Source organism: Perognathus longimembris, chromosome 22 (genome assembly GCF_023159225.1).
Source record: "Perognathus longimembris pacificus isolate PPM17 chromosome 22, ASM2315922v1, whole genome shotgun sequence".
Classification (NCBI taxonomy): domain Eukaryota; kingdom Metazoa; phylum Chordata; class Mammalia; order Rodentia; family Heteromyidae; genus Perognathus; species Perognathus longimembris.
The window spans coordinates 3,077,960-3,105,525 of NC_063182.1; the positions used below are offsets into that span (position 1 = coordinate 3,077,960).

The 27,566-nt window shown below is 46.6% G+C and overlaps 1 protein-coding gene across 3 annotated transcripts in view; it reads left to right on the forward strand.

The window, feature by feature from the left end:
* Ppp2r2b (protein phosphatase 2 regulatory subunit Bbeta) overlaps positions 1 to 27,566 on the forward strand; it is a 297,040-nt gene that overhangs the window by 170,544 nt on the left and 98,930 nt on the right. The gene's annotated exons all lie outside the window — the stretch shown is intronic.

A 27,566-nucleotide genomic window follows, 5' to 3' on the forward strand; every position in this document is an offset into this window, starting at 1 on the left:
CTGTGGTCAAAATGGTTCATGTATGTGTAGGGGGAAAAAGAATCCAACATATGTCCTACAAAATTAAAAGTGAGGGAAGGAGTGGGAAAAGGAGGGGGGATGGGTTAGGATGTTGAAAGGGGTGACACTGATCAAGATATATGGTCCTCATAAACTGCCTTGTCAAATGGTAGCTCCTTTGTAAACTGAAGATAATAAAAAATCATAGTAATAAAAGTTTAAAAATGGAACTAGAGCTTATTGAGAGTTTGGCAGGAAAGGGGCTGAGGTAATGGAAAAGGGAGTCTGATATCAGTATATCAAAGTAAAATCCATGTTGAAAGGGGTGACGTTGATCGTGAAACATGGGAACGCCTTTGTACAACTACTGAAAGATAATGCGAATACTTAAAAATAAAGCATACTTGTTTGATTGGTACTAATGAAAAATATACAAAAGAGGCATATTTGGCTTATCTAGCAAAACCTTGAACCTACACTAGTTTGGATCTTTGCAGACTTAATTCTGGCATATAACTTGGTATAATATTGTGATGGAAGTCAGCACGGAGGATGTATATCTGGACTCTTCCTGTATAAGGCATTTTTTTTTCTTGTTCTGAATGTCTTAAACATCACAGCTGTCAAAAACAAAAGCTGGTATTTCAGATGTTTCTGAAATATTTTAAGCTGGAAGAAATGCAAGAATTGCCTTTGCAGCCTCTAACTTTGCCAGCCTTGTGATCGGCACGAACGCGTGTGGTGTGAAGCAGCACATCAAACAGGTACTGCGTTTCACAGGGTTGATCTTTAGCTGAACACCCCTCAGAGGTGGTCATTTATACCTATCTAGTTATGACCCTCTGCTGTAATGTGTATACTTTCGCCATCTTCTTCCTCTTGGCATTTATTTTAAGCATGGAAGTAAATTCATGCATTGTGTGATGTAAAATATGGCTTCATGAGAGTAAGTGAGGATGAATATGGTCAAAGTAGATTTCTTGGGAACATGGAATGACAACATTGCATTAGGAAGAGGGGATGAAAGGAAGGGAAAGACATAGAGGGGCTGAGGTTGATTAGAATATATCAATTATAGGTATGGAAATGTCACAATGACCCCCCCCCTCATGTTTAGTATATACTAATAAAAACTTTATGTATATAAGCCATAAAAAGTGTTTCATACAAATTTGGGCAAGTTATAAGTTCAGAAGAACAGTGGCCTCAGGTAAGGCTTGACCCAGTGTTTACCTCTGTTGCTTCGGGCTAATAGTCTCTGCTCTGCTTTCAACAGAGACCCAGCAGTTGTTCTAGCTCTCTGTGTGTGCATAGTTTCAGTGTTTCACATCTTTTTCTTAATTTTTTTCTTGGAACTAAATTCTCTCTCATCAGATCTGCTTGAATTCTGGGCTGCTTCCCTAAATCTTATCTCCTAACTCAATGAGATGTAACAATTTAAGCCAATTCCGGTCTAATTCTGATACACCGGGAAGGAGAGCCATTCCACCCAAATTTACGTATGAGAAAGCGGCAACTCGGACCATTGGCAGAAGAGAAAAATGGTGTGGTTGCTGGGGAGGCAGTAAGTAGACTGATAGAATAGTGCGTGCTTATCAAGTTGACTATGGTAGCATAAGGTTTGAGGATTCAAGCCAAAATAACATATGGAAGGAAGAACCGATAGGTTTCTTCCTTCATTGAAGAAGTGAAATAGCATGTGCAGAGCACCGAGGTATAAAAATGTTCCACATGTTTGGAGAGCTTTAAGGAGTGCATGAGAAGAGAGGAAAAGGAATTTGGAATCAGCTCAATGTGGCAACAAAAGTCTGGACCTAACTCACTTGATCCAAGGTAGATACTTTTTAGACCAATCACTGTTACCAGGGGCGTAGATGGTGCAGATTAGTTCTGTCTGCTCAAATCCACAAACCAGGCGGGACTGAAAGGAAAATTAAGATTTGCCCTAAGAGAACAAAGGAGAAATGATACTGAGGAGAGACCCCAGACCCAGAGAAAGATTGTCAAATCACTTCCAAGTAGACCAATGGACCAAGGTCCATGTACCTTTAAAGTTATAATAGTACTGAGTACAGTAATAAGGTGAAATGATAGGTCAAAATTGTGAAATTCCCCGCCACTTCTTTTCAGAAAGACCCATCCCATTTTACTTGTCTCTTCCTGAGTTCTACATCCCGTCCTTTCGAAGGCCGTGAGCGGGGCCACAGGTCCCGAAGGGCCAGTGACAGGACAGCGTTGGGCCTACCCACTGCAGACGGCCTATCCTGGCCTTTTCTTCTTCCCTCCAGAGTTTCTGAATGGAAGGAGAGAAAGCCCAGAGTGTAACGGATTGGAAACATGGGTTGGAACTTCTGTTCTGACTGTGAGTCTGACCCAATCCTTCCGATCCCCCTTGCGTCTCCCTCATTTCGTTGGGAACTGGATGATCCCAACCCCCCACGCTCGTGGCAAAGCTGATGTGGGGCCAGGGAGTAGTGGGTGGAGAATCCACATGAGAGCACCGGAGCCTGAGCTTTGGCTTCGGGAGGGAGAGCCAGGCAGTGCCGCCCTAGGCCTTCCGTGAAGGTGCCTTCCTGCTGGAAGGTAAACATCAGAATGCCTTTCGGTACTTGTTCTGTCTCCATCGGGGGCTCCTCCCACTTTCTGAGCGGGTCTCCTTTGCCTTCCTGGCGTAATTAAGCACTCCTGCCCCACTTTTCAGTCCGGGTTGGGAGAGGGAGGACTTCACCCAAACCCGGCCCCCAGCAGGTTCCCTCGTTAAATCATGCATATGCTAATGAAGTGTGAAAATCAGCCAAATAACAACTCTTTCTAATCACGTAGGGTCCCAAGAGCAAAGGGCTTTATTATTTTTTCCCCCTGTTCTCTTAATTTTGGTTTGTTATGATTTTCAAGCCAATTGGATGCACAATTCTCCAGTGTTTTCTTCTCTCCTCACTTCCTTCCCACCAGAATGAGGGTAATTGGCATGTTTGCTTCTACCTCAAGTGAGAAGAGTCTTCAGAAACCAGTGACCCACGGTGCCCTTTTCATTTGCATCTGGGGCTGGATAATCCCTACTTTTCCATTAATACACAGAGCAGTCCCCAAGGGCAATTAACTAGACTACATTATTTCCTGCCCCCTGGGGGGCTAGTGTTTGAGAACATCCTCCCCCCCCCCCAAGAGATGGTGCATGTCAAGGCCCTTGTGTTGTGATTACATTTTACCTTTGCGGTTCAACTTAAGTCTTTGCCAATCCCCTCATTATCCTTAACCGTTCTCCACTCCCCGCTCTGGCCCCTGCCTGCTTCTCTGACCATCTGCTACACCCTCCTCACTACCACTGCCTTTGAGCCCTAGACACTGGCTACAGGTGGGTCATTGGCATATCGCTCTTCTCCCTTCTGGGAAAGCTGTACTCACAGATCTGTACTTTGCTGGCTTCTTCCCACCCTCCCTGCCTCAGCTCCGCCGGGAGGGTGTCCCTGACAACCCAGTGAGCCCTGAATTCCATTCCTCTCAAAGCCAATATCGAAGCCAACATCACCCATTTTGTCCCATGCTCCTCTGCGCTTGATTGACATGTAGGTGAGCTAGCTTGGAGGTCTTGCGTGCTAGAATAGCTCCTGAGCCCAGCCCTTGTTTGTGGTCAGTGCTCAGTCAATGCCTGAGTTACCTTTGAACAGTTTCCTACCGCGGTGGAAAGTTGTTTCTGTTCCCCAAGAAGGACGCTTGGTTGTACTTACCTTTGCCTTTTCGGGTCAAATCTGCCTAAGAGTCTTACTGTTGGGACTGAAACGAAACATGACACCCAAATTAGTGATGATGGTGAAGACTTTGCAGAACATTTGACGGAGAGATTGGAGACGGGATTACACCACACACCCTTCCATTTCTTCCTGCTCTCCCTTGGCCTGCCAGTACACCACCATGCCTCGGGTATTTCGTTTTCGTTTTTCACCAATTCCACTAACTGACCCTCCCCCCCCAACCCGCCCCGCCGCAACTGTTTTCCTGGACACAGTCAGCTGTCGCCCCAAGTTCTACCCTGCACAGCTACACAAAGGCCTCGGCGATGTGTGCGGCAGCCACGTTTGCTCCTCAAGCCCCCTCCGTTGGGACCCGAGTCCATTCCAGTGTCACTGAATGAAGAAATCACTGCAGAGACGTTACCCGGGTCCCGACTGACCTCAGCCCTCCTTTCGTTTCGTTCGTGCATTCCACAAAGACGTGTGGCTGTGCGTGCCAGGTGCTAGGGCCGCACCAGGGAGCAAGGTTGATTCACCCACCGGAAGGTCTCTGAAACAAAACTGAGCGCGGCGAGTGAACACTGGAAGGCGCTGGGCGCCAGCCCCAAGCAGAGAGGCCGCCGCCGTTTCTGCGCGGGGAGCTCACGGAAGTCCCAAGGGCTCTTCTCCCAGTGCCCCTCGCCATAGATATTAAAGGACTTGTCCAGATTTCCTAACGCTGAGGCTGCCGGGTGTTGGACTCCACCTGGGCTTGACCTGGCCTCCTTTGAGAGCAGTTTGAAAACCAGGGTGTTCTAAGAAGAGAAATGGGATTGGCGAGGGGTGTGGGGAGGCGATTTGCCATCATCTTTACACGTTGGGCAGAGAAGGGTGACGCTTAAATGACATTTTTCAGAGTCTCCAGGAGATGCCATTTTTCTCTTTCCTTTAAGACATAAGCGATAGCTAGACTCAGAGGAAGCCACTTGTGCAGATCAAACACACAAGAAAGCCACAGGCAAAACAGCCTGGAGGAAGGGAGGGAGGGAGGGCTGGATTCTCCCGGGGACACAGTGCTGACGTGGCCTCCTGGAACCCCCGTGCAAAGAAGCCCTCTATTCCCTAGGACGGGAAAGAGGGAAGGAAGAAGGGAGAGGAGAGGAAGAGGGAGACAAGGTGAAGAGAAGGCAGGGGAAAGAGAGGAGGAGAGCAGGAGATTGGCCAGGCTTGCCTTGCTGTTTCGTTAGAGCAGAATGGCCCTACCCTGCCCGTTCAGATTGGAACGTAAAGGAAGAGGAAGTTGGTTGGGCATGGGTGGCACTTGTGCTGAACTGCCCCTCCTAATAACTTTTGCTCAGCCAATATATTGGTTCTATGTGTTTAGATATTTTAAAAAAATAAGATGACGCCAATTCATTTAGGTGATTTATTAGTTTTAAATTTAATTTCATTTGGATTCATGAAATATGGCGGGGGGGGCAGTTGTTCTTTCTATATAGCCCAAGAAACCCTTGAACTCACGGATGCTGGCATTACAAATGATTGCCACCATGTCCGGCTATTTTTCTGAAAGTTGAAAATACTCCTATTTACATCTCTTAACTGATCCTGAGTTCAGCGTCGGTGGTTCAAGCCCGTAACCCTAGCCACTCACGCAGTTGAGACCTGGAGGATCAAGGTTCAAAGCTAACCCAAACAGAAAAGTCTGTGAGATTCCATCCCCAATCAACCAGCAAAAAGACAAGGTAGAGATAGGGCTCAAGTGTTCAAAAACTATGACCAGTTCTAAAATACTAATCATAAGCCAGAGGAAAACAACTGTTAAGGCTCTGGTGTTGGAGAGTCTTCTTATCCTTTGTCGTGCTGTGGGTTTGAACACTAAAGTCAGACAGAGTAAACAGCGCAGTAACTGGTGGGATAAGGCAGGTGTTTGTATGCTAGCCTGAGTGTGTTTACTTGTGAATTGTTTCTTTTGGACGTCGTAGTGTCATAAGTTGGTAGGTAAGCCACATTACATGTCACAGGGCCGTACCTAGGGGGAACACTGTGTGTGTGTGTGTCTGTCTGTCTGTCTGTTTGTCTGTCTGTTGTTGGGCTGAGCTCTTCTTCTCAAGGCTACCACTTTGAGCCATCGATCCACTTCCCGTTTTCTGGTGGTTCATTGGAGACAAGAGTCTCCCCGGGGTCTTGCCTGCCTGGGCTGGTTTGTAACTGTGATCCTCAGATCTCAGCCTCCTGACTAGCTAGGATTTCAGACGGGAGCCAGTGATGTCTAGCTGGGGGAAATTTTGGATCCCGCTCTTGGATGAATACAGAAGGCAGGCACGTGGTATCTTTACCTTTGTTTGAAGTAACGTATTAACCCTGTACCTGCAAGAGTGTTCTGGTTCTTTTATGGCAATCGATAGTGAAGAATCTGGATTGATCCAGAATTCATTTTATTAACATCTTCTTCATTCCCCCTTTATCTGAATCTCAGCAGTTGCCTATTTGTGTCAAGTGCCATATTGGGACATTCTGATTCTATAAAGTACTATGGCTGGATGAAAGGAAAATAGAATAATCTGCTGAAATTAATTTATACATGTGTCTTTAAGTTTTTGTTTTACCTTTCAACTTGGATCTCTCAGGTTCTGATTTAATGGGAAAAAAACAAAAGCCCTGAGTGTAGATGGAGCCAAGCATTCATATAAAGTTAGAAATGGTTGGTTTTGAGTATCAGAGGTTTTCAGATACCCAGATGCTTGTGTTCGCATGACTAAGTTTCCAGGTGATTGAACAACTGCACACAGTGGGATGGTTGGCCTCAGTCCAGTGAAGATGAGGCTCTAATGTCTCCTTCAAGGACATGGCTGGTGGACACACTTTGGCTCCTGTTCGTGAGCAGGGAAAGTTTGTGAGCAAGGTAGGATAGAATAGTGGCTAAGAGCAAAGATTTAGACTTGGGCCTGAGCTGAGTTCTAACCTCTGTGTCTTTGAGATTTGGGAACAAGTTTAATTACCGTGTATGTTCTAGTTCCTCATTTGTAACATAGGGATAATACCCAATTAGCACACTTCATACGCATTTCTACATAACTGCAGAACACTTAGATATAAGGAGGTTAGCGCAATCTGAAGCACACGAGTGATCTGTCAGAAGTGATAACTGATGTCACCATCAGCATCTGGGATGCGGTTGAGAATTGGAAGGAGAGGTGGCTCGTTCTGGCACGGAAGACTACATCCTCAAGAAATCTTTGGTTTTCCTATTTTTTTATGCAGTTCAACAACATATGGGATGTGTTCCCCATTTTAGAGTGAGATGAGCTACACAAACGGGGGGGCGGGGTTTAGAGAGGGAATGAAGGAAGGAGGAAGAGCAGAAGGACAGGCATAGAACGATCACAGTGTATCACAGTTGGCCCTCATTACCCACAGGTTTCTAATCCACAGATTGACCAACCACAGACTGGAAATATTTTATATTTTTGTGCTGCCACTGGGCTTGAACTCAGCGCCCGGGTGCTATTGTTGAGCTTTTGTGCTTACGGCTACCACTTGAGCCACAGCTCTGCATTCTGCTTTTTGGTGTCTAATTGGAGATGAGCATTTCATAGAGTGTTTGCCCTGGTTGGTTTCAAACTAGGATCTTTATATTTCAGCCTCCTAAGGAGTTAGGATTACAGGTGTGAGCCTCTGGTGCTGGTTGAAAACTTTTATAAAGTTGTATCTTTACTGAACACATACAGACATTTGTTTTCTTGCAATTATTCTCAGAACAATATAGTATAGCAACTGTTTACATGGCATTTGCATTGCTTCTGTTTTTAGTAAATTAGAAATTATTTTTAAATACATTAGAGGCTGTGTAAATACTGGGCCATTGTGTAGAAAGGAATTGAGCATCTAGGTACGCATGTAGGTGCTGGATCAATTGTCTGTGGATGCCAAGAGATAATTCTATTGTGATCCGAATTAGACCCTGGAAAATAGGCAAAAAGATTGTTCTAATAGACCAATTTGGGAAAGAATATTTAACCAGAGGGAATGCAAAACCAAAACACATTATGTCATCAAATCAACAAGGATTTGAGATCGATTCTGTCATTTAGTGTGGCTACAGCCTACCACAGGAAGAGGAATGTTCCAAAGATAATGGCAGAGGAGGTGATGCGTAGAGTTAAGATTGTATTTTGGCAAGTGGTGGGAATGGCTTTGGCGATTGGACTGTCATCCTTTGAGGACTGAACCAGTAAGAGTTACCATAGTTCCATATTTCTCCACCAAAGGGCCTGGCTGAAGGCATCCACCAATAGTAGTTTCAATTTTAGAGACTATCATTTTTAACTGATTATTGTTTTCTGGTTCTCTAGTTACTGTCTTAGTTTTCTATCATTTAAAACACTTAAAAAACTTACAATCAGTTCATTGATTCATGCATTCAGTGGCTATTTATTAAAGATTTTCTGGCTCCTAGATTTTGAGGCATTGATTCCAGGAATAATTACAACTGTTGATGCCTAGCACAAGTCCACTTTTAGTTGTACATGTCGGGTGCCTAATAAGTCTCAAATGAATTGTTGTTGTTGTGTGAAAAGAACAAGTGTTTTACTCTGATAGAGAAAAGTCTACCCCCATATGACACCATTTCCTGAAATTTTCTATCTCTAAAAACAATGGAGTAATACCAAATTTAGCGTTCAGAATCTCTGATTGTAGCAGAAACCAAAATTCATCACCTGGAAGTTAGAAACAGACCTGGTCTCCATCTCCGTCTTTGTCCATAATGGCATGCTATGAATCTAGGAAATGACCAGCATCGGACTGAATAGAAGGGAGGGAGGCCCACACCTACTTTATGCAGACCTTGTAATATGTCCAACACCCGAAAATCTTTATTCCAATCTAGCTAATTATAAAGCAAAACCTGAGCCATAAATTAAACCTGCGAGTGAGATTACGACCAAGCATGTATCTGTAATGTTTCTGAGCTCTAAGGTCATTGCAGAAAACAGCAAGGAACATACTTATAATAGACTGTTGGCCTCTGAGGAAATTATTAATTAAATTTTATCTTCTCCCTGGCATGCTTCAGTGGCACCACTATGAGCTTTTAGACCTGGGGAAACTACACCTCGGTAATAACCGGCCTTATCATCGGGCTGGCAGTCATTTAATATGCTCCTTTGTCTGACACCAATCACAGAGTACAGTGTGGGGTGGCAAGGTTTCTGCAAATGCCAATCGCACGCCTCAGTGTACATCAGGCCCAGGGTTCAGATCTCATGATAGGAAACCTGAGAGCGAACCGCAAGCAGAGTAATCTATTTCCTGGAAATGAGATGTGGGCCTGGTTGTGTTTACAGCACCCAGCCCCTTCTGTCTCCTTATTATCTCCAAAAAAATCACTCTCCCAAGACCGCAGTGAAGAGATTCAAGTGTCACTGTGTTGACATCATCGAGATGGGGTGCTATTTTGAGTTACTGGCTAAAGGTGCAGACTTTGACTAGGACGACCAGAGCTACATCATCATTTCCAATTTCCAGCAACCGTCCTTGAGAGACTTTCTAGATGGATTGGCTCAGCCTGCAAATCAAATGGCATTTTTGCTCTGGCTCCTCACTGCTTGCTGTGTCAGCCAGCTGTGTTCATTCTGCCCCACACTGAACCGTTTCTGATCAGCGGGTAGCTAGCTGTTCAAGGCCCACAGAACAGATTGAAGTCCAACTCCGGTTTTCCGTAGATGGTGGCCTTGTCCATTAATGGGGATTTAAGCACCTTCCTCTCAGGCAAGACGGCAGGTAGATGATACAAGGCACAGATGGACTGCACTCGATTCTGTGTTTTCCACATTGTTACTGAAACGTGCCTTCTGGGCCCCCAGCTATGTATTGTGACGATGACGCCATTTGCCCTTGCTTTGTAAGTTTGAGTCCTGGCCCCATCTCCTCTGTTCATAAGTCTCCTTTGTCATGGAAAACTCCAAATCTAGGGAACCCATGAAGAGGGAGAATGTAACTCATGACATGTCAGCTGAATGCGTGCGAAGAGTGGTACTTGGGCCAATAAAGGTCTGCAGGAAGAAGAGAATTAGGAAGTGAAGGCACTCACAATAGCCTGACATTTCTTACTTCCATTGCTTCTGAGTGGACTGCAGAGCGAAGGCTGGAGGCTTGTGTGGCCATGAATTCACATCTTTATTATGTATGGTCTTTCTGAGCGGGCCCTGTCCCTGGTTGTCCTCCTCGGAGGCCTGAGTGGAGACAGCGGCGGAGGGGCAGTATGAGAACGTTATTTTATATGTCTTCCTTCTGCGGAGGGATGGGTTCACGCTGGATGGCCAGGGAGAGGGCAGTAGTACTTTTGAGGTGGAATGCTTTTTAAACCCTGATAAGCTCTAGAGAAAATTCAGGCCGAATCTTGATGGCTAAGATTTGTTTTAGTAGCCATTGCCAGAGTAGAATAGTAAAGGTGGTATTCGGTATCAGGAATACTGGAACTGTTTGACCTAATGAAAAAAGGACATTGTATAACATTAGGAAAGTTCCTATATATCTCGAATCAATGTTTAGGCTCCTGAAGTAGCAGGTATTTTGGACCCTGATTTTAGTTTAAAAAAAAAAATTCTTGTCATTTGTACAAATTCTTCCTGGCAGCTCCAGCTGGGTATTCTTGGTTTCTCATGGTTGTCTTCAGTTTTGAGACGCTCAATCACCTCCAGCCTGCATTCATTTTTAATTACTTCGGTTCATACCTTAGAACCACTGTTATCAGCTTTTACCTCTTCCAGCCCAAAATCACGTTTAAATTCCGGTGTGGAAAGGCCACATTTTCCGTTCTCAGTTGTGTGCAGAGAATCCATGAGCAGTTTTGTATGTGTACTTGGATAGTGCCATTGCAGATGTCAGTGACATCTGTAGACTTAATTTTTCACATGTAAAATGTGTGCAATACGAAGCTTACCCCATTTAACCTGAACTCCTCCTTTTTTTTTTTGTCAGTCATGGGGCTTGAACTCTGGGCTTGGGTGCTGTTCCTGAGCTCTTCAGCTCAAGGCTAGCACTCTGCCCCTTGAGCCACAATGCCGAGTCCGGTTTTCTAGTGGTTAATTAAAGATAAGAGTCTCACGGACTTTCCCGCTTGGCCTGGCTTTGAACCGCGATCCTCCGGTCTCAGCCTCCTGAGTAACTAGGATCACAGGCGTGAGCCACCGGTGCCCGGCTTCTGCCCCCTTTTCGCTGTTGCTCTTTTGGTGTTGTACTGAGGATTGCACTGAGGGCCTTGCACATGCCAAGCAAAAGCTCCACCATTGAGCCACACCTCATAATCCCTAGGTTTTCTTTTCTTGTTGAGTCCTAAGAGTTATCTTTAAAATCTGAATATTCTGATGATTCACATTCATGAGCCTAGCTAACTGGGGTGAGATCTGAAGGATTAAAAATCAAGATTAGCCTAATTATGGAAGATCCCCTTTTTAACCAATAGTTGGACATGGCGGTGTACGCTTGTCATGTGAGAGGTCTTTCCTGCTTGGGCTGCTGTCAAACCGTGGTCCTCAGCATCCTGAGTAAGCAGCGTTACAGACACGAGCCACCAGTGCCTGGCTAAGGTCAGCACTTTCCTGGTACTGACGTTGTCAGACTTTATTACCAGAGTGACCCTGGCTATAGGGAGTAAGGACATGAGCCTTCTCCTGGCTCATTTCTTTTACAAGATTGTGAGAAGGACGGGTATCATTTATTTAAATATTTGATAGAATTTACTGAGGGAAACATCTAATCCTGGGCTTTGCGGGGAAAGATTTTTGATTACTCATTTAATTTCCGCACTTTTTATAGGTCTATTCAGATTTTGTACTTTTTAAATTGAGTCAGTTCCAGCCATTTGCACATTTCTAGCCGTGTATCTAGTCCATCTGGGTTGTCTTAACTTATTGGCATTCAAGTTGTATATAATACTTTCTCATACAATTTTTCTTTGAGACGGAGGTTTAGCACACAGTTCCATCTAGCCTCCAGTGTGCAACCTTCCTGCCTCCCACGTACTAGGATTATTGGCATGAACCACTGTAGTCAGCTTTCTCAAAGCCTTTTCATTTCTATAAAGTCGACAATGACATTAGTGTGCAGCTTTTGTGTATTTACCAATACTTGAGATGCCTTGATTTTTCACCAACATCTGAAACAAAGACACTTTCTGACATTTGGCCCTGGTGCTCAGACCTGATTAACCTCCTCTTTTGTTCTGTTTAGGATCAAACATGTTTCTGGTTGTGATAATAATGACAGCAGTAATCGCTACCATTTACTAAATACTTTACACATGGTGGGCACTGTGTGTGAAGTAGCTTCCATCTGTCATTTCACCAGACTCCTCTAACAACCCCATCTCACCAGCCATTAAGCCACTCACCAACTTGGATACTCAGAGGATCCAAGGAAGAGAAAAAATTACATTTTGCTTAGGGCTAATAGGATGCATATAAGTCTATAGAACTCTTAGAGCCCATCAGATGTGTAATTTCTCCCTTGTGCCTACAAATACTAAGGAAATAAAATAAATAAAGGAATAAATAAATAAAGGAAGTTATTTATTTATTGTCAAAGTGAAGTACAGAGGGGTTACGGTTTCATACATAAGGCAGTGAGTACATTTCTTATCAACTTGTTACCTCCTCCCTCATTTTTCTCCCACCTTCCCCCTCCCCAATCTTCTTCACCCCCCACCCAGGTACTTTTTTTTTAACCCAGGATCATAGGGTTACCACAGAAAGGTTTTGGGGAGGGAGAAAGGAGAATGTGGAAGTACCAGATATTTGGGGTGGCATGTGTACATGAGCTTATGTAGTACATAAGCTTTCGTTAAGTATTGAGGGAGAAAGAAATTGTGTGAATAATTTACATTTAAAGAGTTCACAGCAATAAACATTGTCTTCTAGGTTAAAATATTTCATGGAAAGCTAACATAGGCTGAGATACAATTTGGTGTACAGTAGAAGGTGATTTCGATTTACATAGAATGAAACCTAGGAGAAACCACCCAGGCACTGGGTTCTATGAAAGCAACCTGAAAGCAAGGTACAGGATGGCGTGAACACTGATTGCCTCTGCCGACAGCAGTATTTTTGTAGTTATACAGTAATTCATTATTTTGGAAGATGTGCTAGTACAAGGGCAAATGTGTCATATCCTCTAATCAACCACATACTGGAAAGGCAGTTACAGGAAGGCGAAACCTTTTCCCCTGCTTTTATTCAAGTCCAAATCATATTGTACCACAGCTGAAAGAATGCAAGGCCTGACTCTGCTTCGTGCAGGCCTTTTGTAAAGGTGAAATGAAAAGCTAAAGGAAAAAAAAGACATTGCCTCCCTAGAATTATATCAGATACATTAATCACGGAAGAGCCCGGCGGAGTTTCTGGAACACAAATGGTTGTGCACAGGATGGCCATTTCGCATAAGCCGTTGTGTTTTCCCAGTCTCTCTCCATCAGTGGGGTAAGACTGTTTAATCCCTTACACTGATTTAAAATTCCATTAGAGGGGAGAAATGTGTTTCTGTTCTGGAGGTTTACTATGAGAAATGTATTACTGGATTAACTTTATCTTCACTATTACAGAGGTCTTTTAGGTGCTAACGCAGTTTTTAAGTAAAATAAAACAAAAGTCTTCTATTTGAAAATGTATTTTCAAATGCCTGATGTGGACTGAGTGCCATTTGACATCTGAAAAATGGAAGTCTTGTCCTTTAGGAGCAGAATAGCCAACTAAAGGGTTTGACACTCCAAACCCTTAAGTGATCTGGGATTAGTCTAGGGTTGTATCCAAGTGAGATTTTTTTTCATCCTACTCCTTTGTGTGTTTTAATTTTTTCATTATGAATAAAGTTGGTTGTTCTCAAACTTTTGTTGCCACAGAAACCTTTGATCAAAAGAAATCTTACTGGTGGGTGTGAATGATGTAGGTAAGGTTGCTAGCTGGGGCAATATTTCTCTTCCTTTTTCCTATGCCAGTCCTGAGGCTTGAAGTCAGGTCCCGGGCTCTGTCCCTGAGTCTCTATGTGCTCAAGGCTAATGCTCTAGCAACCACTTCTGGCTTTTTCTATTTACATGGTACTGAGGCACCAAACCCAGGGCTTTGTGCATGCTAGGCAAGCACTCTGCCACTAAGCTGCATTCAAACTCAAGGCCTGAGCGCTGACCCTGAGCTTTTTTGCTCAAGACTAGCGCTCTATCACTTTGAGCCACAGCTCCACTTCCACTTTTCTGGTGGTTAACTGGAGGTGAGTCTCACAGCCTTTCCTGCTTGGGCTGGCGTTGAACCGTGATCATCAGATCTCAGCCTCCTGATTAGCTAGGATCACAAGCTTGAACCACCAGTGCCCAGCCCCAAAGGCAATCTTTTCTTTCTCCTACATTGGGGTGGTCTTGAAAGAGTTTGTGGCTAGGGTTTGTGGTTCCATGACTGGATTGCATTTCAATAAAAATAATTCAAAACACACAAATGTGTTGATACCAAAAGAATTCAAACACCACAGGAAAACACACACCAAGGTGTGATCAGATTTGGCCTCACTTTGCCTCTCTGAGAAGTACCATCAAGAACTATTTAGAGCCAGGCACTGGAGACTCACACCTATAACCCTAGCTACCCAGGAGGCTGAGATCTGAAGAACCTGGTTTGAAGCCAGCCCAGGCAGGAAAGTTCATGAGACTCTTATTTCCAATTGGCCAGCAAAACATACAAGTGGAGGCATGGTTCAGGTGTTAAAGCACCAGCCTTGAGTGAGAAAGCCAAATGAGAGCTTGAGGCTCCGCATTCAAGCTCCAGAACTGGCACCCAAACATGAAAACAAAAACCATTTGATGCATAGCACTCTAAACCTACTGTCTGTATTTAGGAAAAAATATGTTAGAAAGATAACGCTTAAGTATTTTAAGATACACATTCTGTAAGCATGTGAGTACCAGTATGACAAGGTTTGGGGTTTCGGTGTCTGTCTGTGTAGCACGGGTTGGGCCCTAACTTACATTCCTGCCTCTGCCCCTTGCTAGTATTACTGGCATTACGGGTGTTTACCTCTATGCCTGGTAACATTTTTGTCTGTGTTGTCCACTACTTTGTCACCTATACCTGGTCTAGCACCTGCCATGTCAATAAAGCACGACATCGGTACATGCTTGCTGCGTTCAGGAATGAATTATTCTGCAGTAGGCCTTGCAGATCTCTTTACACAGGATCAGCCCTGTATCCCATTTCAGGGGTGTGTCGTGTTTTGTAGTGCGAACCGTCCAGGCTTTATTTACCTGTGGGTCTTAATTCAGCGTGTTTGTCCTTTCCTAATGTGTGGAACAACATCACAGGTGGCTGTGTGATGACTTCTGTCAATGGCTTAGGGGCCGTGGAAGTCGTGTGTCTGTCGGTCCTTGAATTCCTTCTCTCCTCCTGGCCAGCGGGAATGACACGAGGGTAGTGAGGGAGGGATTGTGGGCCAGGATATGAGGCTCTCATCTCGTCCCATTGGCTAGAACGGTTGGCAATGCCTGCTTAACGGGGAGGTGAATGGGTCGAGGACACATACTCGCGTGGTGTGTGTAAGGACGGTGGGAGCACTCTTGCTGAACTCCTCACATCTGCCAGAGCGAGGGAAGCTAGGCATGTTTCTCCCGGACGGTGTGCTCCGCTGAAGATTTATTCCTGCTGAAGCAGAGGACAGGATTTGATACATAACATGTTATCTGCCTCTGCTCGTCTGGCAGTTGAGTTTATATCCCCAGGATAAATCAACTCAGGGTAATCCCTTCTATTTAAACCACATGGGCCCATCTCAAAACTTACGTTCGACTAAAATCTGGCTGAGTACGAAGACGCCTCAGGTCACCAGGCCTGTACAGAATTGACCTGCAGATGACTGGCAGCAAGGGATGGGTTTAAAAATAATTTAGTAGCACCTGCTCACAAGGGATTTCTTGAGTTTGGTGATCAGAAGCCGAGACCTTACCATCTGTCTCCAGGTTACCACGCCACGTATCGTGGCCTTTGAAATTCCTTTACTGGCACTGAGTGACGCGCAACCATCAGAGAGGTACGTTCTTGCCCCTCCAGTCTTGGGGGCCCTTGACGAGAGCCAGGCCGTGAGATTAGGCGCGCTGCTAGGGTTCCGGCACTGCGCGCTTTGGGCCTCAGATGCAAGGCTATCTTTGAACGTCAGCCTCGTTTTTCTTCCCTTTGGTGCTACCTCACCGTAATCCAGCCTGAGAGAAACCTCGTCATGGTTCCTCCTGATGGGTGATCCTCTCCACCATGGGAAAGCTGTCTGAGGGGAGCACCCCGTGGAGGGCGGACAGCCCATCCTGCATACATGCACCCCGGTTCTGATGAGTCAAGAACGCCACTGTCCATTGGGGGCCATCTTTTCTTCGGGGCAGGTGAACGGATTGCCCCGTGTCGGCCAACGGAAGGGAGAGCTGCAAATCCCCTTGGCAACTCACCCTCTTCCGGCGAAGTGTTCCAGGCAGAAAGCTAACAAAACAGGCCCACAGAGCTGCTCCTGGGGGCGGCAGGTCACAGGCCATTCCACTGACGTTCGCCACCTTAGCCAAATGGCAGGGGCTCAGCCAGGGTGGTCTAAATGACTCCCGTGAACGCAGGTGACCTGCCCTGCCCACATAGTCCCGCCACCCTAGGCAGGGCAGACCCAGCCTTGCTCTGGTTCCTTCCAGGAAAATGGTGCCCGTCCCCCAGGCCTCCAGAGAACCAAGAGTGCCTTCACCCCCACCACAACTGCACTGCTTTCTCGTTCTTTGCCTGTGTGCCTGTCTTCAATTGTGACCGTTGGGTAAACACGAAGATTGGGTCCCTTGAATGGATCGCACTGGAACTCTGTCTCCAAAGACGGTGTAGACACGTAAACAGCAGCTACTAAAACTGGTTTCTTCATCTTTGCAACCTGAAGTTGTCGTAGAACACCAAGAGCAATAAGAGTAGTGTTCACGTGCTTTGTACTTACTCTCCTTTTTGTGGTTGTTTTGTGTCGGTGCCCGTACTAGGGCTTGAACTCAGGGCCTAGGCACTGTGTCTTAGCATTTTCAGTCGGGGCTTGTGCTCTACCACGTGAGCCACAGCTCTGCTTCTGGCTTCGGGTGGTGAGTTGGGGATGAAAGTCTCATGGACTTTCCCACTTAGGCTGGCTTGATGCTTACATCTCATTCTCCCGCGTAGCTGGGGTTACAAGCATGAGCTAGCTGGTACCCGGCTTCGCTCTCTTGATTCATCCTTACAACGGCCTTGTCTGGAGCTTCCAGAACTGCCTTTTTAACTGTTATCCTAAAGGTCACATACGGAGGGGTTATAGTTACGTAAGTCAGATGAGGTGTACATTTCATTTTAGACAATGTCCGGCCTCCCCTTGCTTTCCTCCCAGTTTTTCCCTCCCTTCCCACCCACATGTTGTAGAGTTTCATTTTCAACATAGTGTCCGGTGAGGACCACTGCTGCATTCGTTTGCCCTTTGTCCCTCCATTTCTGTGCCCTCTTTGCCCCTCCCCAAGACAGATAAATGAACAAATAAGACAAGAAGAAGAGGGAAAAAAAAAGAAAGGACAAAAAGAAACCTCTGCAGAGGGGAGAAACCATGCTCTGCTTGCCTGTCTGAGCTGGGCTTACTTCACTTGACCTGATTTGCTCTGGGTCTCTCCATGTCTGTCCCGCCTCAACCCATGAGAAACCGTGTCCTCCAGGACACGCGTGAGGAAGTTCCTTGAGAGTCATGGCCATCGCGCCCGTATCCTCCGTGACGAACCACCGGTTCTTAGGTGTCGGTCGACATGGCTTCTCCCCGGAAGGGCCGTTCACCCACAGAATTCCGTGGGCCCCGAGAGCGTTTTGTGTGAAACCATATTCTACGACGTGTCAGTAGCTCACACCGGGAGAGTCCCAGCTGCGCGGGAAATGCCGTCGGGCGAAGCTGTCGTTCGGGCTGGAAGTGATGGGTCCCGGACGGAAGTTTGGGGTGCAGCGTAAATTGTAAGTGCGGGGCTTGTGGGCGCATGCGCCTCCCCTTTCTCCTGAAGTCACCACGCAGACTGCAGAGAGCTCAGTGTCAGCCGCCTCTCCCGTCATTGTTTCTCCACCCACTTTCTCTCTCCTCACGGCAAGAAAACACCCCTAGCGCCCACCATGGCATGGTTCATAGTGGTCATTCAGCAGGCCGTGTGTGTGTGTGTGTGTGTGTGTGTGCGTGTGTACTCACGCTCGGAATCCCACACGCACCTTGTCACCGCTGAAATTATGTCTTGTTTTAGGAATGGGGATGCTGATGTACAGTGGAGGAAAATTAAGCTCACGCTCTCTGACTTGAGCTGACGTCCATGGGTGGCACACTTGGCTCTCATTCCTCAAGTCTGGGGGTCAGGGAGGGTCCCTCCCTGGGGTACGCGGAGTTCCCATCCCCCGCACAACCGCATCCAGTGGTGCAGCCCGCCCGTATCACTCCCAGCGCGACGGGGATCCTGAGGTCTCCCGGCTCTTCCCGCCTCTCCGCTGGCCTCCTCCTCTGAGTCCAGAGGATATCTGAATGAGTTGCCGAACGGATAACACATCGCACCCTATCTTATCACCTCTGGTGCTCTACTTCCGTACCTTACTTTTGTCTTTCCCGGCTCGATGGTTGAGAGCAGAGAGTTCATTCCACCCCAGCCAGCAGGCACTTACGAAACGCTGCTTGCTTTAGGAGAGCCACACCGCTCACTGAACTCCGAGGCAGACAGACTCGGTTTTCCTCTTACAAGCCGCGCGATCCAACGAGAAGTTCCTAAGTCCCATCTATTTTCAATCGCTTCATCTGCAAAGTAAGGGATTAAGACAATACCTTATATCATTTTCCGAACTAGTAGGGGGTATTTATAAAGCGCTTGGCATAGTTCCTGGTATATAATAAGCACTCAATAAATAGTAATTATTGATGTTATTGTGAGATCACGCTGAATTTATTGGGTGTTTTCTTGTGTTGCATGCTGCGCTGAATGCTCATGAGGTATGCAATTATCTCATTTAATTTTTACAAACTATAGAAAGGGTTGGTTCACTTCGAAACCACACCTTTCCTGCTACCCTACATTACTTAAGAACGCCAGCTACTTTCAGCTGCGTTCCGAATCATGTTTTAGGACAAAAAGCCACGAAAATATGCAATCCAAAATGCTGCTAGCGCATCCTGGCGACTGCCCTGCTGAGCAGGTAAAGCGCTTGAGCTGACGGCTTGTTTTTGTTTTCTCTGTTCTGAGACTGTGTCTCACCGTGTAGCCTCGGCTGGCCTTGAACTCATGGTTCTTCCCAAGGGCTTGAAGTCCATAGAGGTATTGAAAACAATTGTGATGCCCATCCATGTCAATTCTGTCCCCATGCTCTCTCTCCCACTGAGACAGAAAAGGAAGCCAGATGGTTTTGCCCCCGCCTCCCGGAACACCCCGTGTGAGCACTTCACTAGTGCACACGTCCATCCTGACCCAGGGGAGGGCTACTGCCCATGAACTTCACGTAGCGTTAAGTTTCATAGCGCCCGAGAACATCCGCCGGGCACACAAAGCAGAAGCAATGATCTGGACTGGACTCGCCAGGAGTCCTCCGCTGGCCTTTAATCCATGTACTTTACAGAGAAGTTAGAACACATTGGGCCTGTACACTTGTAACATCCATTTGGTGATAAGATGATAAAAGTAAAGGATTTCTAGCCTCACTCTCTAAAAAAATGTATTTTGATGACTAAAACACAATCCTGTGTTGTTGGAGCAAGGATATCTTGAACATGTTTGTTTCAATCATTGAATAGACAAACTTGGGATAGGTCCAGCCCCCCCCCCTCCCAAATGATGTACATAATACGCGCATGTGATGAGTACATTGAAATGTAGACCAGGACAGAAGTTAGCATTAGCATACGGATTAGATGAACACATGGAAGGGTGACTGAGAGAGAGATGCACTTCATTCAGCGTGGAAGATGGGATCCAGGGGAGCGTTCCTCTTAGAGGTGTTGCCTGCGTGTGGTCTCCCAAGCGTCTCCCTAGTCCATTGCACACTGTCCTGTGAGAAAGGGACCGGATCAGAGTGGGGTGGTAATGGCTGAGTCTTAAATGCGCCCGTCAACTCGGTGTTCACTTTCTACCATGGATCTCTTTCTTTTTTTTTTTTTTTTTTTCCTGGAGCATTATGAGGTTGTCTCCGTGTTTGCAAAGCTTCCCTCCCGTCCGGATGAAAGGTGAGGTAGAAACAAGTGAAGCACTTACGCTCGTAGCTTTGCCAGCACCCTGGCGCCGAGGGAAAGTGGCTGGAGAGGTCATTGCTAAGAAGCAATGTTTGCCTGGTGGTTCTTAAGCCTTCTGCACCTGCCGGGAACAAGGCAGTGGTGGAGGGAAAGAAGATGACATCAACACGGAGAGGGTGATGAACTGAAATCACGAGCTCTTTGTGTCTTCCTGCAGCTGCTGAATGCGGCAGCTCAGAGCTCCTCAGCGTCACTCGGCCACTGCCTGGAAGCACCTAATTAAAAGTTTTCAAATAAAATCAATAAGTTTGGACAGATAAAAAGAGCAGATGGCTCAGAGAACAGACTGGAACCCCACATGAGGAAAGCGTTGGGCTTCCATTGCATTTGTAGGAGAAGACACCGCACATAGGAGAAGGCAGGAACCCAGCTGATGAACGAGGGGGTGAGCGGGGTCAGGACCTTAGGACTTGTTCTCCCGTAGCTTCATCGACGTTCCTGGGAGGTTTCAGTGCGAGGCACCACTATGGCTTTCTGCCGCTCGGAATCCACCTCTGTGACATTTCACAGATGTGTCACACTCTGTTTTCCATAAAGCACTGGTCATCTGTTCCCTGGAATGTGTCTCGTTCCTTCTGGTCCCTCGGCCCATAGGTAGAGATGAAGGATGAGCAAGGGTTTGCCCTTCGTGGAGTCAACTCAATGGAGGAATTTATTAATGAACTAAAGTATTGAAACATGTTTTGTGAACAATGGATGTTATTTGATGATGAGACTGCCATACTTGTGTTTTACTAACTCAACAAGGACCTTGACATGCATCTTCATCCTGGTGGGTTGAGGCTGATATTGATAACTTCTAGGCAAGAAGAAGCAAATGTGGAAGATGAGGGTTCTGGCTACTTAGTGACCGAGCCAGGAATTGAAGCCATCTCCTTGGTGCCGGTTCACGTGTTCTTTTGCAGCGATCGTTGAACCATTTGGGCGGTCATCAGGAATTTCAGTGGTTAGACAATAACAACCCTCTAATCCAAAGGGAAGCATGGTGTGAGTTATTCCAGAGAAAGCAGCCAGCAGACAGACAATACTGAGAGGTTGCTGTGGCCCACTCGACAGAAAGATTACGTAAACAGAACCATGATGTGAACACATCCAGCAAGAAAGTTTCCCAGGGCCCAGTTCCATCATGGGATGGGTCATGCAGCAAACCCCGGAGTTGCAGCCGTCTCCTTGGCTGTTTTGAGTGAGCTTTGGTAACATATAGAAGGACCCTGCTTTGCTTCCACATCTGATACAAAGTGGAAGTCAAGATTTCCTTGGTCTTAAAAAAAACCATGGTCCCTTTGCAGCACACCAAATCTTGGTTCAACTTCCTTGAAATGTGCTTCCAGGGCTGTCATCTAGAAAGTGCCAGTGTAATGTGGGAGACAAGAGGTACCCCGGCATCCCCTTTGCTCCCCAGACCACACGCACGTACGAATGTCAGGGATCTACACTTTAAATTGAGGCTGTTCAGTGGAACAACCACACGGTCTCTGTGTAAGATATGAACCCCGTAACAAAGCCAGCCATGCTTTCCAGACACAGTTGCTTCTCCAAGAGCCACGCCATCTTTTCTCTGTGACAGAGGCAGCCAGAGCACAGTGGCATAATTTCTTAGTGTGTCCATACACAAGGAAAGCCAGGATGATTGAAATGACCACTGACCTCTCACTCGGAGGATGGCAAGGGGCCTCTCTGCCCATTAAAGTTCCGATGGATGGATGGATGAATGCTCACACACTTTGTAGGGCATACAGTGTCCTGAAAGTGTTATTCAGAATTTCATGGGGCCGTGGCTTCACCTTGGGAATCTCCTGCAAGGTCAAGAATCTTTCGCAAGTGCTGCACTGGGCAGAGGTCAAGGACAGGAAGCGCCTCCAGTTCAGTTTCTCCCATTTTCCTGAAAACTAAGCAGAAATCTATTCTCCTTGGTTTCCCAAATCCTGGGTCAGAGATATGCAAATGTCCGTGTTCAGGCTGCTCTTAAATGATACATGAAAGGGATTTCTGAAATGAATGTGCTATGATTGAATTTCTGGTCAGTCACCCAGAAGGCATCTTGCTGCTAAGCTCTGGACCCAATTCCACTGAAAATGCATAAGGTTTGGTTCCCGCAGCCAGCTCAGCCGGATTGGGGTCTTTACGCGCGCGCACACACACACACACACACACACACACACACACACACACGCCACTGCCATTAAATGTTGCAAACCCTCAGGCTCAAAGTTGAAAATCAAATGAGCACAACTGTAAAAGAAATCCAATACAAGGTTCTTTTTTAAATACCTTTTTCTATAACCTTTCGGATAACAAACCCGCTTTGAATCTATACCACCTGATAAAACCAGACTCTACTAATGTATAACTTAGCTTTTTTTTTTTTTTAAAGTAGAGGTATCCTTGTCATTTCAAAAAAAATTTGGATGTTCATTGGGAGTGAATGTATTACCAATTGTTATTGTCCAAATAAAGGTCTCTTTGACCTACGGCCCAACAGGGGATATGAAACATGATTTTTAAAAAATCATTTATTGTGCATGACTTACGCTAAGGTGAATTTTAAGAGCCACTCACAGGAGTTGGCTCTCTTCAGTATATTGGAAAGTACCCTTGCTAACCTTGTTTATTATTAAACAAGTTTGCTAAGCAACCTTTCTTTCTCCCTAGAGATCAAATTTAACCCTTGGCTTTCTCCGGCTTACCCTGAAACTCTACAATACTAGAATTTAAATTATGTTTTCTCCCTTTAAATGTTTCCTAAAATCCCATCAGTGATGCAGATGTAGTCTCACACAATAACAGCAAAGACAAAAAGAGACAGGCCAGGTGAAGGTCACTGTCTTCCATCCTCCAGTTCCCCTCCCCTCCCCTTCCTCTCTTCTCCTGGGAGATGAAGGCAGTTGTCACGTTAGAGTTTTCCTTCCAGAACTCTCTGAGCATGTGTCTTTGTGTGTGTGTGTGTACGTGTGTGTGTTTGTATGTATGTGGGCTTGTGTGTAAAATCTCGTTTCCGTAAATAGTATTTCAGTCCTCAATCACCGCCCCTAGTGTCTTGGAATAATAAACTTTTATTACCTCCTGCCTTGAGGAGTGTAGACTCCGAGGGGCAGAAAGAGCTCCCTGTCTGTCGCCCGCGGTCTCTCAGGCGTTGCGATCAGGAAATAAGCCTGGACTGCAGTCCTCCGCAAGCTCCAGGATGGCCGGCCCGCGTGCCTCTCCGCCCTGGCTCCCGTCCCGTCGTCTGGCTCTTGGCAGGAGGCCGCCCCATGGGCCGCCCCGCAGGGCGCCTTGAATGCTCTTGGCAGGCTTCCTCTAGAGCGAAGGACGAGAGATCAAGGGAAGACCCACGGTGCGCTCTCGTGGCTTGGTCTTGAAAGTGGCACCTTGTTATTTCTTGTCGAGTTTGTGCCTCAGATGGCTCGCTAAGTCTGGACAGCATGCGAAGGTGGACAGAAATGACCTTCGGCTCCTAAAGGGAAAGAGTCTCAGGATTGGTGGACGTGGTTTTAAAGGGCCACCTGAGGCCTACTGCAATGCGACCGTGCAGTTTGCTTTGTGTGTGCCACACCTGTCCTAGCTTTCTATGTGAATAGATACAGGTCCAGCTTACACTTTTTAACTGCCACGTGCTCTGCCGCTGTATTTCACGTCTATCCTCCTGATAAATACATGCTGAGACTGCACTCAGACCTCATCTCGTACTGCAGCGGGAGAGCTTGCGTATGCTTACGTGGTACGTGTGGCAGGAATTCTGTAGCAGAAAGCAAAAACGCACAGAGGTGGACCTGCTGGATTCCGGGGCTCTGTGTACCAGGAACGACGGCTCCCCTTCTCAGTCACAGACTCGCTTTCTCCCTGCCTCAGTGAGGCAGAGCCGCGTGAGATTTCCCCCCATTGTGGGGACTTACAGCTTATCTGGGCCCATTTCGAGCCTCGATTTGCGAGAGGCCCGGCAGCGAGCCCACCCGACACCTGTGCTCGTGATCACAGCCTCTTTGCTGCAACTCTGCTCGATTTCAGCAGAAATCCAGACGCCCGGCCCTCGGGCTGCTGGGAGCCTCACGGCTGCTGACAGAGGCCTTGCAGGTTCCCAGGGACAGGGCGCCGCTGGAGAGTCAGGTTGATGAGTGCTCACTCCAAACCACTTCCTCCACCACCGTAGCAGCCGAGAAATCACGTGCGGATGTCAGTGCAAAGGAAAATGTGAGTAGCAGCTCTTCCTGGAGATTGACTCTGCCTTGAGGGTGCAAACGCTCTTGATGCACAAAACCACTGGCTCCTCTGGGCCCTCCCACTTTGGCGTTTGTCTCTATTTTAAAACCAAAGATCCAGCTGACTTCCTCACATCCAGGCTCCGTGACAGGTGAGAGCCCCTCTCCCGGGAATGTCAGTGAGGCCCAGCCCAATCCTGGGGATGGCTCTGCCCTCGTTTATCTCCATGCCCACCTCTGGGGAGACTGGCTGCTCAGATCCCAAGTGGGTGTCGCGGATGCGCGCCTTCCTTCCTGTGCTTCGTGTGCATTGACCGAGGTCCTGCTAGGTGCAGAGTAGGGTGCTATTTGGTTCCTAGCCAGGGGAGCGTCAGCGTTATTCAAACGCTCCCCGATTTCATTCCCCCAGCCACCCTGGTGAGTAGGTGGTGCTCTCATCTGCCAAGGGAGCCATGATCAGTGCAAAACCCTCGGTCAGCCACTCACCCACTGCTCGTCTTCATCCAAGGTTTTGAGGTGTTTTTTGTTTTCTTTTCTGGCACTGGTCCTGGCTTTAACCTCAGGGCCTGGACACTGTCCTTTAGCTGCTGTTGGCTCAAGGTTAGCACTCCCAGCCACAGCTCCACTTCCAGATTGTTTTTTTCCTGGTAGTTTGTTGGAGAAAAAGTTTCACAGACTTTCCTATTCGGATTGGCTTTGAAGTGAGGTCTCCAGCCTTTTATATGTAAGTGCACGGAATTCTACTCTACCCCTTCCTCAGAACTGACAGTAACCTACAGCACTCCTAAGAATTTGCCATGATAGCCTTCATGCCTTGGTGTGTAGATCAGAAACTCCAAGCAAACTTTTCCAGACAAACTGAAGGAGACCCAGACCAAAAGCCACTCTTCTAGAATCTTCCCAACTAAAATGACCAACTTGCTATTGTTTACCCCCTGCCTCCCAGGGAGGTCTAACAGCCTAACTTCCAGGGGATTTTGTTCTGTTTCTTAGAAGAGATGGGCTTCATTGGATGGGGGCAGGGAGATGTGCAAAGAAGAGAATTCTGGAAGACTTAGTAGTCTCCTCACGGAGCTGAGAAACTTAGAAACACACAGTTACCTGTCCCATAGGCCCCCTTTCCCTCCTGCTTTCACAAACCAGGGACCAACGACTTTTGAGAGCTAAACTGATCTGCTTCTCCTCTCTGTCCCTCTTCTCCTAGAAGATGGCGCTTCCAAGCATCCACTTTCTTTGTCCTTGACTCTGGTCAGTCCATGCCTTACTACCCCTGACCCATGTTCTTCCTTCGGGCTCCAGCTGTTTCCAAGTGAGCATTTCTTCCCAGATGTTGTGTCTGCCAGGCTTGGGTGATAGATGTTGTTCCGTCAAGGTAGATGTGACTGGGATCTCTCTGCAAGAAAGTGAACTAATAGAAACCATATAAAGCAGCTGCTACTTTCCTTCTCAGAGGGAGGAGGAGGAGGGATGATGGGGAGAGTTGTTCTCTGAGCCCCTAACCTAATTGTCTTAACACACAGCAGAGCTATCACAGGTGTAGCACATAATAGCTCTATAAGGTTTTCATAGCCAGGCCAATTAAAATCTGTCATTGAGCCAAGCACTAACAGCATTCGCTGTTAGTGCCAAAAGCCAAAATACGTTCTCTAAATAATAGTAGCTTGCGTGCCTAGCCCAATTTAGGGGTTTAAAGTACACTCATATTTCCTTTTACCTCATTTTCTTCGGTTTAGATAAGAAACCAAAGCTCAGAGACTGTGTGATTTATCAGTTTAAAGGACGCTAAAGATTGTGCCAGACTGCTCAGGATAAAGCGCTTAAAGAATTGTCTCTCGCCTGCATGGTAATAACTAACATTATCATTTAACAGTTGACCGAATGCTATCACATTTATTAGCTCTTCCATAATAACCCTGTGAATTGGGACTGTATCTTGTCTTTATAGACTAAGACTCCCAGAACTCTGAATGTTGGGTAAAATTCTGTCTTTCATAGTTGAGGAGGCCATGGTTTTATGAGGTAACTTACACCATGCGTTTAAAGCCCAGGACCACCTATGGTAGAACTGGGATAGGACTTCGGGCTGGCTGGCTTTCATGCAATGTTCTTTCCATCATTCTCTTCCCAACCTCCCTCACTCCCACCCACCCTCCCCAGTTCCTCCCCCCCACACACACACATATACCTTGCCCCAGCATATTTTAGAATCGGCTCCTGTTGCTTCTGTGCTGACTTGAGCACCTGAAGGATTTGGTCAATGATTTAACTTTCCCATACAACTGAGAATGAGAAGTTTATATTCTAAACTGAATATATACATGATCCTTGGTCTCTTAACCACCTGCTCTCTCCTAACCATGTGTTTGCTAAAGATACTTTGGTTGGATTACAGGCCACCCACTAGAGGCCCAGCGATGCATTTAAAATGCCTCTGTGTCTGTGAATGACCACCAAGGTGGAGGGTATGTATCTTAGCAGGCAGGGCCGGCTCAGAAGTAGATAGACAGCCCTGCCTAAAGGAACCATGAGCCCTCAGCTATGCTCCATCAAAACCACAAACCACTTCTCGCAGTATGTTGTTCGTTGTTGCTTAGCAATGAGGAAAGAGAGAGGAGGAGCTCCACTTGGCTCTTCTGGTGCATTTTTTTTTAGGTTAGGGCTGAGCCCCTGAGTACAAATGATCGTTGCCTGGCTCACGTCCCGGTCCTCGGGCGCCCAGGGGATGGTTCCCTGGTGATGTGTGGGAGAGTGAGGGAGGAATTCCACCCGCCTCCCTGCGGGAAGGGCAGCATCTCTACCCATTGTTCATTCTGAAAGCTCACTTCAATCCCAGCCAGAGAGTGCTCAGCGGAGGAGGAGAGCGGCATGGATGCTGCTCTCCTGAGCACTGGAATCTAAGGGCCAAAAAAGGAAAGTGTCCCCAAGAACAAATAGGATGCATTGCTTCTTGGGCTGAAGACACTTCTCTGTGTCTGCCCTTCCCGCATGCTGATATAGGAAGGCAACCAAAATAGCCAAGTGATTATTTCATACAAATAAGCCCCTTTATTTAAAAATAAATCAAAAGAACTAAAGGTGGGAGGGAATGGAGGAACAGCCTGTGTTCTATTTTAGCTTCAATTTTTAACTTTATTATGAAAAGGGAGGAACCGATACCTAATTTTTTTTTTTTGCAGGTATGTTTTTCTAAGCCAACACAGATGATCGTCTCTAGTTAATTTTTTTTTGCCACTTATAAAGTGATTTCGAGGCCTGGTGTGAATAAATCTACACTCAGCTTAGCTTAATGCAGCTGAATTGATTTCTGCCTGCTAACCTGTAGTTCTCTCTCAGTGGGGAGAATCAATAAGGGTCA